We start from the raw sequence: 11178 nt of genomic DNA on the forward strand, positions 1-11178 counted from the left end.
CACACAGTGAAAGCAATCCTGAGAGAGAAGTTCATAGCATTACAGGCTTACCTCAAAAAACAAACAAACAAACAAAAAACCTGCAACTTGAAGAACTAGAAGGAGAGCAACAAGAAAAGCCCAGTGTGAGTAAGAGGAAGGAAATAATAAAGATCAGAGCAGAAATAAATGACCAAAGAAACAATACAAAAGATCAATGAAACCAAGAGCTGGTTCTTTGAAAGGATAAACAAGATTGATGAACCTCTAGCCAGGCTCACCAAGAAACAAAGAGAAAGGACCCAAATAAACAGAATCAGAAACGAAAGAAGTAAAATAACAGACCCCAAGGGAATACGAAGAATCATAAAAAAATACTATGAACAAATCTACTCCAATAAACTGGTCAACCTAGAAGAAATGGACATATACCTAGAAAAATATAAGCTTTCAAAACTCAACCAGGAAAAATAAACCAATCTGAATTGGCCGATATCTATGGAAGAAATTGAAGCAGTAGTCAAAAAACTTCCAACAAACAAAATCCCTGGACCAGACAGCTTCATAGTAGAGTTTTATCAAACATTCAAGGAAGAACTAAAACCTATCCTCCTCAGACCATTTCAAAAAATTCAAGAGGAAGGAGCACTTTCAAGCTCTTTTTACGAAGCCAACATTACCTTAATCCCAAAACCAGATAAAGACAATACAAAGAAAGAGAATTACAGACCAATATCCCTCATGAACATAGACGCCAAAATCCTCAACAAAATTTGAGCAAATTGAATCCAGCATTACATTAGAAAGATAATACAACATGACCAAGTGGGATTTATTCCAGGAATGCAAGGATGGTACAATATCTGCAAATAAAAGCCTTATATGACAAACCTACAGCCAACATCATATTCAATGGGCAAAAACTAAAACCATTTCCCCTAAGAACAGGAACAAGACAGGGATGCCCACTGTCACCACTCCTGTTCGACATAATACTAGCCATTGTGATCAGACAAGAAGAAATAAAAGGCATCCGAACTGGAAAAGAAGAAGTGTCTCACTGTTGTTTTAATTTGTCATTCCCTAGTGACATATGATGCTCAGCACTTTTCATATCTTATGATCATCTGTATATATTCTTTGGTGAGGTGCTTGTTAAGGTCTTTTGCCCATTTTTTAATAAGACAGCTTTTTGAAATCTAGTTTCTATCCTAGTAGATTACAGATATAAGAAAGAAGTAAGATGCAGGAAGGTTACATGTGTGAACTCTGGAGGCAGACTGGATTTGAATCCCAGACCTGCCCCTTTCCAGCTGTGTGAACTGCCCCTCTGTGTTTCCATTTCTTTATCTATGCAATGGGAATAATAATCATTATAGCATCTATCTCAGAGGGCTGTTATTGAGTTACACACAATAATACATGCCAACTACTTAGAACAGTGCTGATGTGTGTGCACTCAACATTCAGCATGACTTCCATACAGATAAAGGAAGACCTGCTGTCTAAGATCTGCTCCATTACCAATATACCATCAAGACTTACCAGGAGTAAATGCCTGTCAGTTATTGAGAGCCTTCTTCTAGGTTAAAATTTTAATTGTCACACCAAACTTCTGAGGTAGGCATTACTATCTCGATTTTATAATGGATCAGGACAGTTATCATGCTGGACAACCCGGGAGGCAGCGTTAGGTTTTGAGCTCAGGCCTATCTAACTCTGGAGCTGGGGTTCCTAGTCACAGCTAAGTTCCCTTATGCTATCAACTAAAATAAACTTATCTGTTTCTTTCAGTCTGACATATACTAGATGAACTATATGGCATTGCTGATATTTGACCATTTTTGCCCTACATTTTGTCTGGTTCATCCTAGTAGTGCAAGCTTTATCTTTTAGTAGAGAGCAAGGGATGTAGAAAGGTTTGCTCAGGACTAGGGTTAGGCTGCATGGCTAGCAGCAGAACACTAATAGGAAGGACGCTACACCTGGGCTGGAAAGACCACACTGTTTACTTCCCCAGCTTTGCCAAAGGCAGCCTCTGTGGGTCCACTGGGCTGCAAACTATAGCATGGGCAGGGCTCAGCCATTTGCCACTTGGGAAACAAATTTATTTATTACCTAAAATATTATGACTACTGTGCTTTTAAAACTGACTCTGAGAGTAAGAACCATCTTATTTGATATTTTATAAATTGTACTTGGCTCATTGTGAAAGCTTAATAGATGTTTTAGAATTAGAAAGAAAAGTCACAAGAAAGCCCTTGTTTCTGTAAACAAAAGAACTCTCTGGCTCTTGCTGGCCTCACTCCCCATTCTGACGATGCTCTGCAAACAGCTCAGCTGAGGCCAGCAGAGCAGTGGAAGGAGCCTCCATCTCCCTGCACCCAGTCAGCCTGGTGCCTCCTCTCTTTTCCAGGGAATGGTAGTCCCACCATCTATCAATGGTAGTCACTTTAATTCAAAGTTGGGTGAGGATAACAGAAAACTCTGCAAAATAGTACATAATTTCAACAAAATCATTTCAATCCTGTCATCAGAAAAGTAGGCGCTTGCACGTGTGTTGAGCCTCCCAAACAAGTACATCAAGTTTGATTTTGCCCTTGGGGGCTTAAGAATCTACTCAAGAAGACTTGGACTATGGCATAGAGGTAGGTAGAGAAGGCTATCCTGTCACTCCTGTGTTAAATGATGTACACAGATGACAAATTCAAAGATCATTGAGGTCTCTCCCAGAGGAATGTATTATAGCTGAAGCTTATGAAGAATAGGAGAAAGAGCATGGAAGTGGGAAAAGGAAGATGAGGTGGGACAGAAGAGTTATGCTGGGGAGGGGCAAGGTTGGAGGAAGAATAGGGGACATGTGACAGGCACGCATGCTATGGAGAGCTTTGAAATCCTCCAGGACGAGAAGGCCACCTGTGTTTGTATTGCATGGACAGCTCTCAAAGCACATGTACATAGCTCATCTCCTTGGACTCACAGGAACCGTCTGCGGTCTTTAGTTATCTTCACTCATAGGAGGGGACATAGGCTGTGGGACTCGTCCATAATCATACAGCTTTCAATAGGCAGAATCCAAATTCAAACCCAGGTCCAAACCCCACACGCTTTGCTCTAAGACTCACTACTTAAAGATCACACAAATCCCTTCCCTCGTGTGGAGTCTAGTAATAATAACAGCAATGCCTGATACTTACTGACTATCTTTCTTCTGTCTATTCTTATGAAATTATGAATGTCTATGACTCCAATGCAACTTAAGTATTAGAGATTTTCTCTTTTTAAAGAGTCAGATCTAAATTATAAGTGAGTGACAAAAAAAAACACACAGGTAATATTGTGACAGACAATCACTTCTTAGCAGTTGGTAGCATCCATGAGAAGGCAGAAGAGGTCGCCAATAGGAGGAGCTGAATGAAGTATTCATAACAATACAGTGATGATTAGAGGAAGAAGATTCCTGTATTCTTGGACTTGAGCCATGCTTCAATTAACAGCCACAAAAGCATATTAACCTTGTGATCCTAGGACTTGTTCAGAAGTGAGTTCTTTCTCCACGCACTCTGCCTTTGTGGGTGACTAGTTTCATCCCTTAATATCCAGTGTCAAATGAAATATATTAAACAGTAACCAAATCACTAAAACCAGAAGTGGTGCCAAGTGCTCAGAATTACCCAAACAGCTGAATTAGAGCTGGTATTCCCACTTTTCCAGTTTCCAGTCCAGGAAAATGACCCTGGTGGGGCTGAGGATTAGCTGTCAGCTGTCAGCTCAACTTGGAGAGCCCTGCCTTTTCACACCTGCCAGCTCAGTGGCTTTCTGGGATGGTGGCTTCCAGGGGCTCCCTTTTCAGCTGCTCTCTTTGTGTAATCAGTTGTTCTCCAGGGTTTACCACCTCCTGACAGGACTTTCCAGCTGCTTCAAGAAGGAGCCCCCCTCACATTTTCTTCTCATTCCATTTTCCTGAGGAGTCATATTTGCCTACTAATCATTGCAAAATCATTCTTATGAAGACACTAATAAGTTAAGAGGCAAAAAAATCCCCTTAGATGTCGCTAAATGCCCACTGCTCCAAAATACAGCTGTGTCTCATGTGTATCTTCCATCATTACTGAAAATCTGATGGGGTAGAAGCTTTGTTTCACTCTGCACAGCTGCTTCTCTGTGACACACGTCAAAGGAGGGGCAATTCCACCCACAACTCCCAGGAGCACAGTAAGTGGCCTTCAAGGCCTCTTTGTATTGAATAGCACAGTTTTTTGTTGTTGTTGTTGTTTTTTTTAAACATTTTTATTGACTTAAAAGAGGAAGGGAGAGGGAGAGATGGAAACATCAATGATGAGAGAGAATCATTGATTGGCTGTCCCCTGCATGCCCCACACTGGGGATTGAGCCCACAGCCTTGTATGTGCCCTGACCAGGAATCAAACAGTGACTTTTTGGTTCATAGGTCAATGCTCAACCACTGACCCACACTGGCAAGGCTGGATAGCACAATTTGAGTAGGTAGTTGTGTCTAATGAGATTCATTCTTCACTTGTTAGCACTCCCTGCAATATGGATGTGCAGTTAACAGAATTATAATGCCATAATGCTCCATTTTCATTATGGCCAGTGGCAGTTGGTACTCCAATTCACAGCCATTAACTTTTTGTTAAGGATATACAATTCACATATATTTATTTCCCACTCAAAGATGGGGGCACAGTATTTAATTGACTTGTACTTGTCTGATTTAAACTCAGAAACAAGGGCCCAGTTTTCATGATGTTATCATTTGCTACTTCCCAGGTCTTGAGAGCACTCCCCGCTCCCCCTAGTATTGTAAAATCCCACTGAAACTCATGGAACCTGATCTTCTAACTTCATTCCTAATACTTGGCATAAACAGTCCCCTTAGACTTGCATCACAAATCCTTGGGAATAAAATCAGACCACAGGAGAATACTTACACGTAGAAAGAACATAAAGAAACTTCATTCATTATTTTCATTTCCATTCGCCTGAAAAATCTTTTTCCATCCCTTCACCATCAGTCTGTGTGAGTCCTTTTTTCTGAGGTGGGTTTCCTGTAGACAGCAGATATATGGGTCATGTTTTCTTATCCACTCAGCTAACCTATGTCTTTTCTGGGGGCATTTAATCCATTAACATTTAAAGTTATTATTGATAGGTACTTGTTTGTCATCATTTTTACTCTATATGCCTGTGTTCCTTGTTTCCTATTTCTTCTTTTTACAGCAGACCCTTTAGCATTTCTTGCATTTCTGGTTTGGTGGTAATAAACTCCCTTAGTCCTTTTTTGTCTGTGAAACTCCTGATTTCCCCCTCAATTTTGATTGATAGCATGGCTGGGTACAGTATTCGTGGATTCAGACCCTTCCTTTGCATGACTTTGTATTTTTCATTCCATTCCCTTCTGGCCTGGTGTGTTTCTGTTGAGAAGTCAGTTGCTAGTCTGATGGGAGGTCCTTTGTAGATAACTTTCTGTCTCTCTCTGGCCGCTTTTAAGATTCTTACTTTGTCGTTGGTGTTTGTCAATTTAATTATAATGTGCCTTGGCGTTGGTCTTTCCTGGGTTCATAGCTGGTCCCTGGGTGCTGCGGTTGCAGGGTCCCTGGATGTATACGCTTCTGATAACAGCCATTCTCCCCTTCAAGATGGCACAGTCTCCACGGCAGAGCCGGCCACTCCAGGAGAGATTTCAGCAGCAGTGAAAGCTGCCCGGTCAGGGGAGCCGGGTCCGGCAGTCTCCAACAGTCCCCTGGAGTATAGCTATCGCTCACCCACAAATTTACATTTTCCTACATCCACACCTTCTCCTTTCATTCTCTCACTCACACACTATCCTGCAGTCTGCCTTCCCATTGGCAGCCATCTTCTTCTCACCTTTAGTCTGTGGCTTCATTCTTTGAATCCATCTGGACAAGGACCCTTCATTCATTCTTTTGTTCATTCAATAAACAAACTTAGACAATTAATAATAAAGAAGCAAATGTGTATATTGTCAGTGGGTAGTAAGAATCATGAAGAGGCCGAAACCGGTTTGGTTCAGTGGATGGAGCGTTGGCCTGCGGACTGAAGGGTCCCAGGTTCGATTCCGGTCAAGGGCATGTACCTGGGTTGCAGGCACATCCCCGGTGGGAGATGTGCAGGAGGCAGCTGATGGATGTTTCTCTCTCATCGATGTTTCTAACTCTCTATCTCTCTCCCTTCCTCTCTGTAAAAAAATCAATAAAATATATTTAAAAAAATTAAAAAAAAGAATCATGAAGAGAAATAAATTCAGAAAAGGGGATAAAGAGTGTTGGGCTGAGGGTAGAGTTTGCTATTTTATGTTGCTTGGTCAGAATGACCAACGGAAAAGATGATATGAGGGGCACTCTGAAGGAGAAGGAGAAATGTGTGAGTCATGGGTGATATTTGGACAAAGAGTGTTCTGGACAAAAAGACAACCACCAGAGTCCTAGGACAAAAGCAGGCTCGTCATTTTTGGGAAAGAGAAAAAAGGCCACCATGTTGGAGTCATGTGAAAAAAAGGGTGACTTAATAGATGAGATCAAAGAGAGAGCAAGGGTTAAATAACAGATTGTGGCCAGTATGAGAAGGAGCTATGGCTTGAGCTGCATGAGAAACCAGTAGTGTTTTCAGCAGAAGAAAGACATGCCATAAGCACAATTCAACAGGCTCACATTGCTGCTGTGTTGTAAATAGACTACTAGGGCAAAGGCAGAAACAGAGAGACCAGTCAAGAGGTGTATTAATCAGTTAGGGCTGCCATCATAAAGTATTATTAACTGGGTGGCTTAACTAACAGACATTTTCTTTCTCACAGTCCTATAGACTAGACATACAAGATCAAGGTGTTGGAAGGTTGGTTCCTCCTAAGACCTCTCTCATTGCCCTGAAGATAGTCATCTTCTCTGTGTGTCTCCATGTGGCCTTTCTTCTGTGTGTACACATTCCTTGGACACTCTTGTGCACCCCTTTGTGCACAAGGGGTGCACCTTCTTATAAGGTCCACAAGAGTGTCCTCTTCTTATAAGGACACTAATTATATTGAATTATTACCTAATTTAACTGAATTTAACCTTCTCTTTAAAAGCCCCATCTCCAAATATAGTCACACAGGGATTAAGACTTCAACATATACATTTTGGGAAGATACAATTCCATGCATAATACGAAGTGACTGAAATAATGCCAACAAAAGATTACCATGCTTGGACCACAACCATACTAGTGAAGAGGGTGAGAAGAAGCTGAGTCAGGCTCTTTATCTGAAGGATGAGTTAGACAGAACCATGTTTGTACCCATTTGTTTTTATTTAAATGCTATGGGTGGGGTCTGGCTGGACCGCCCCAATTGGGACTGATCAGAGCCGGGTAGGCTGGGGGGAGGAGGGGGGATATGGGAGGTCAGCTGGCCGGCCCCATCCCCAATTGGGGCCAGGCCAGCCAGGGGGGAGTCCGCAGGAGGTTGTCAAAGTAACTGGTCATTCTGGTCATTCTGGCATTCCGGTCACTTGGCTTTTATATATATAGATATATTTTTATTGATTTCAGAGATAAAGGGAGAGGGAGAGAGAGATAGAAACATCAATAATGAGAATCATTGATAGCTGCCTCCTGCATGCCCCCTACTGGGCATCGAGCACAGGGTACAACCTGGTCATGTACTCTGACCTGGAATCAACTAGCAACTTCTTGGCGCATGGGTCGACAGTCAACCACTGAGCCACACCTGCTGGGCTGTACCTGTTTTCATGGTCATCAAGAATGAGTAGAAGTAAACTGTAAGCACTGCATTGAGGATAGAGACAGGGTTAGGGGGATGGTAATTTCTCTTAGAACTGCTCTGGTTTTTAGTTTCTTAGAATGAGACTATAGTTTTTGGAATGCTAAACACAGACACTTTTAACAGTTAATTTATATAAATTTCACTTAATTCCAAAAAATTAGAGAAGAAATGATACTTTCAAATTGATTTTATGAAACAAGCATCACCTTGATATGAAAGTCAAACACACTACAAGAAAACTACAGACCAATATTTTTAATGAATATAGATGCAAAAATCCTCAACAAAATACTAGCGAACAAAATTCAATAGCACATTAAAAGGATTATACACCATCACCAATAGGAATTCATTCTGTGATGCAAGGATGGTTCAACATATAAAAATCAATTAAGACAGAACCTGGCTGGAGATCCTGGCTAGAACCTGGCCAGAGAACCTGGCTAGGCTGCTGATCAACTGAATGCTCTCTCCATGTCATTCCTTCTTCACCGACTCTGTCCACACCTTTGGGAACCCCTGGACCAGCCGGGGCTGGACCCCAACAGATGGCGCCCAAACAGGGACCCTTAGCCGAGCCAAAGGGCATAGCTGAATCCTTCCCAGACACCGACACCACCATCAAGCATGGCCCTGATGGACCCATTATCCAGCCCTTCAACACGCTGATGCTTCGGGAAGCCCATTGCCAATGATGCCACCCGCTAGCCAGATCAACAAGGACAATCAAACCACCGACTTGAGGACAGCTGAAATCCCTTGACTGAAGAGGCCAGCAACCTTCTATAGGAACAAGGCTCCATGTGCACTCCATCCACTATTTTTATAGTTATGCTCGCTATCATTGCTTGTCAGTCTTCTTCGGAGTCTTAAACAACACAATCTGAGAGGTGGCTGTTGATTTAGACGAGCTATCATTTAAAAAATAAAAAAGGGGGAATTTGCCGGAAGCCGATCCACCCTTGCTGCTTGACACAGTCGCTGCAGGGAAGAAACATCTGCACAGCTTATGTTTCAAGGGACCTGGTGTATATGGCATATGTTTGCTCCCACTCTTAACATTATGTGTTTTAAACAGGACCACCTTCCTGAGAAATGCCCTAACCTTTGGAATAGAATTTATAGGATTAAAATCAACTGGTATAAATACAGATGTAACAAGACAATAAAGACAGAACCTGGCTAGAGAACCTGGCTAGGCTGCTGATCAACTAAAAAAAAAATCAATCAATGTGCTACACCACATAAACATAACGAAGGGGAAGAAAACATGATCATCTATATTGATGCAAAACAGGCCTTTGACAAAATTCAACACATTTTATGATAGAAACACTCATAAATAAAAGGAAACTACCTCAACATAATAAAGGCCATTTATGAAAAACCCTCAGCCAATATCATACTCGATGGTGAAAAACTGAAAGCTTTTCCCCTAAGATCAGGAACAAGACAAGGATGTTGACTCTCACCACTAAAATTTACCATGAGATGAAAGACTTATACACTGAAAACTACAAAATGTTGCTGAAAGAAATGTAAAAAGAAAAAAAATAAATGAAAGACATCCTATCTTCATGGATTGAAAAACTTATTATTGTTAAGATGTCAATACTACCTGAAGCAGCCTATAAATTTGATGCAATCAAAATCCAATATCATTTTTTTTTGCAGAAATAGAAAAATCCACACTAAAATTCAAACTCAAAGGATCCTGAATAGCCAAAACAATCTTGAAAAAGAACAAAGTTGGAGAACTCATACTCCCTGATTTCAAACTTATTTCAAAGTACAATAACTAAAGCAGTGTAGCACTGGCATTAAGACAGACATATACACCAATGGAATAAAAGAGAGATCCCAGAATAAACCATTCTATGTATTATCTAATAACTTTTGATAAGGGTTCCAGGACCATTCCATGGGGGGAAGGAGAGTCTTTTCAACAATTGGTGATGGGAAAAGTAGATATCCACATGCAAAAGAATGAAGTTGAACCGTTAGCTTACACCATATACAAAAATTAACTCAGAGTGTATCAAAGACCTTAACCTAAGATCTAAAGCTATGAAACTCTTTGAAGAAAACAGGGGGAATTACTTAATGACAGTGGATTTGTCAATGATGGCAAATTTTATGTTATGTGTATCTTACCACAGTTGAACAAGTCAATTAAAAATATTATATTAAAAAACAAAGGTAATAAGTATTCAAAATTGATAATTTCCTAATAATTTTACTACATTTTCTTATTGTCTATGCTCTCAAGGCTATTTATATTTCTTGTATTCATGTTGTGGAAATGATATACAGGATGGGGCAAAAGTAGATTTACATTGTGAGTACACACAACAGTTTATTCTTATATTATTATTATTTATTAACTAGAGGCCCAATGCACAAAATTCGTGCAAGGCACTTGGTCCTCCTCAGCCCCGGCTGCCTCTTGGCCTTGTGGCCCAGCCCACTGGTTGTTCCAGAAGGTTGTCTGGAAGGTCATTCTGCTGTCCAGTCTAATTAGCATATTAGCTCTTTATTATATAGGATTCCATTCAATCCTCACCACAATCCTTGAAGGTGTATATTATTATAATTGATTATTGTATTATTTTCCATAAGAACAACAATAAACTGACTTTTGCCCCACCCTGTGTATTGGTATACTACTTCACATATTTTCTCAGCTCCATGTTCAACAAAATGGCATGGTACCTTGATATCAACCATGGTAAGAGTATTTTCAACTTGGAAACTAGAAAATACTACAATTCAGGGTTTGATTTGACTTATTGTTTTGTTGATTGTTTAGACTTAAGAAAATGATAGGGGAGGAGAAACCAAGATGGCGGCATAGGTAAACACTGGAAATTGCTGCCTCGCACAACCACTTCAAAAATACAACTAAAAGACAAAACAGACATCATCCAGAACCACAGGAAGGCTGGCTGAGTGGAAATTCTACAACTGGAAGGAAAGAGAAAAGCACATGGAGACTCAGAGGAGGTGCGGAAGTAAAGTGCAGAGGTACGGAGACGCACGTGGAAAGGGCTGGAAACTGAGGACACGGTTGTCTTTTTCAATCGGGAGGGAGTCTCAAGCTCCTGACTGCTCTGAACTCTAGTTCCAGGCGAGTCTCTGGGGACCCAGACTCATACAGGCGAAACTGGACTGTCTATCTCAGAGGTGCTTGCAGCAATTACACCAGGATACTGATTCGTGGGGCCTCTTAGGGTAGGACTGAGGATCAGCCATAGCTGTTTGCTCCGCCCTGTTGATTCCCTGAGACGCCGCCCCACCCAAGCTGTGCACAGAGGCTTTTGTATATGAATGGCCTGGCCCTTTCCAATCTAAAATTACCTAACAAACTGCAGCTGGGACAACTTCAAGTGAACCAACAT

The sequence above is a fragment of the Myotis davidii genome, unplaced genomic scaffold, assembly GCF_000327345.1.
Source record: "Myotis davidii unplaced genomic scaffold, ASM32734v1 scaffold405, whole genome shotgun sequence".
In the NCBI taxonomy this organism is placed as follows: Eukaryota; Metazoa; Chordata; class Mammalia; order Chiroptera; family Vespertilionidae; genus Myotis; species Myotis davidii.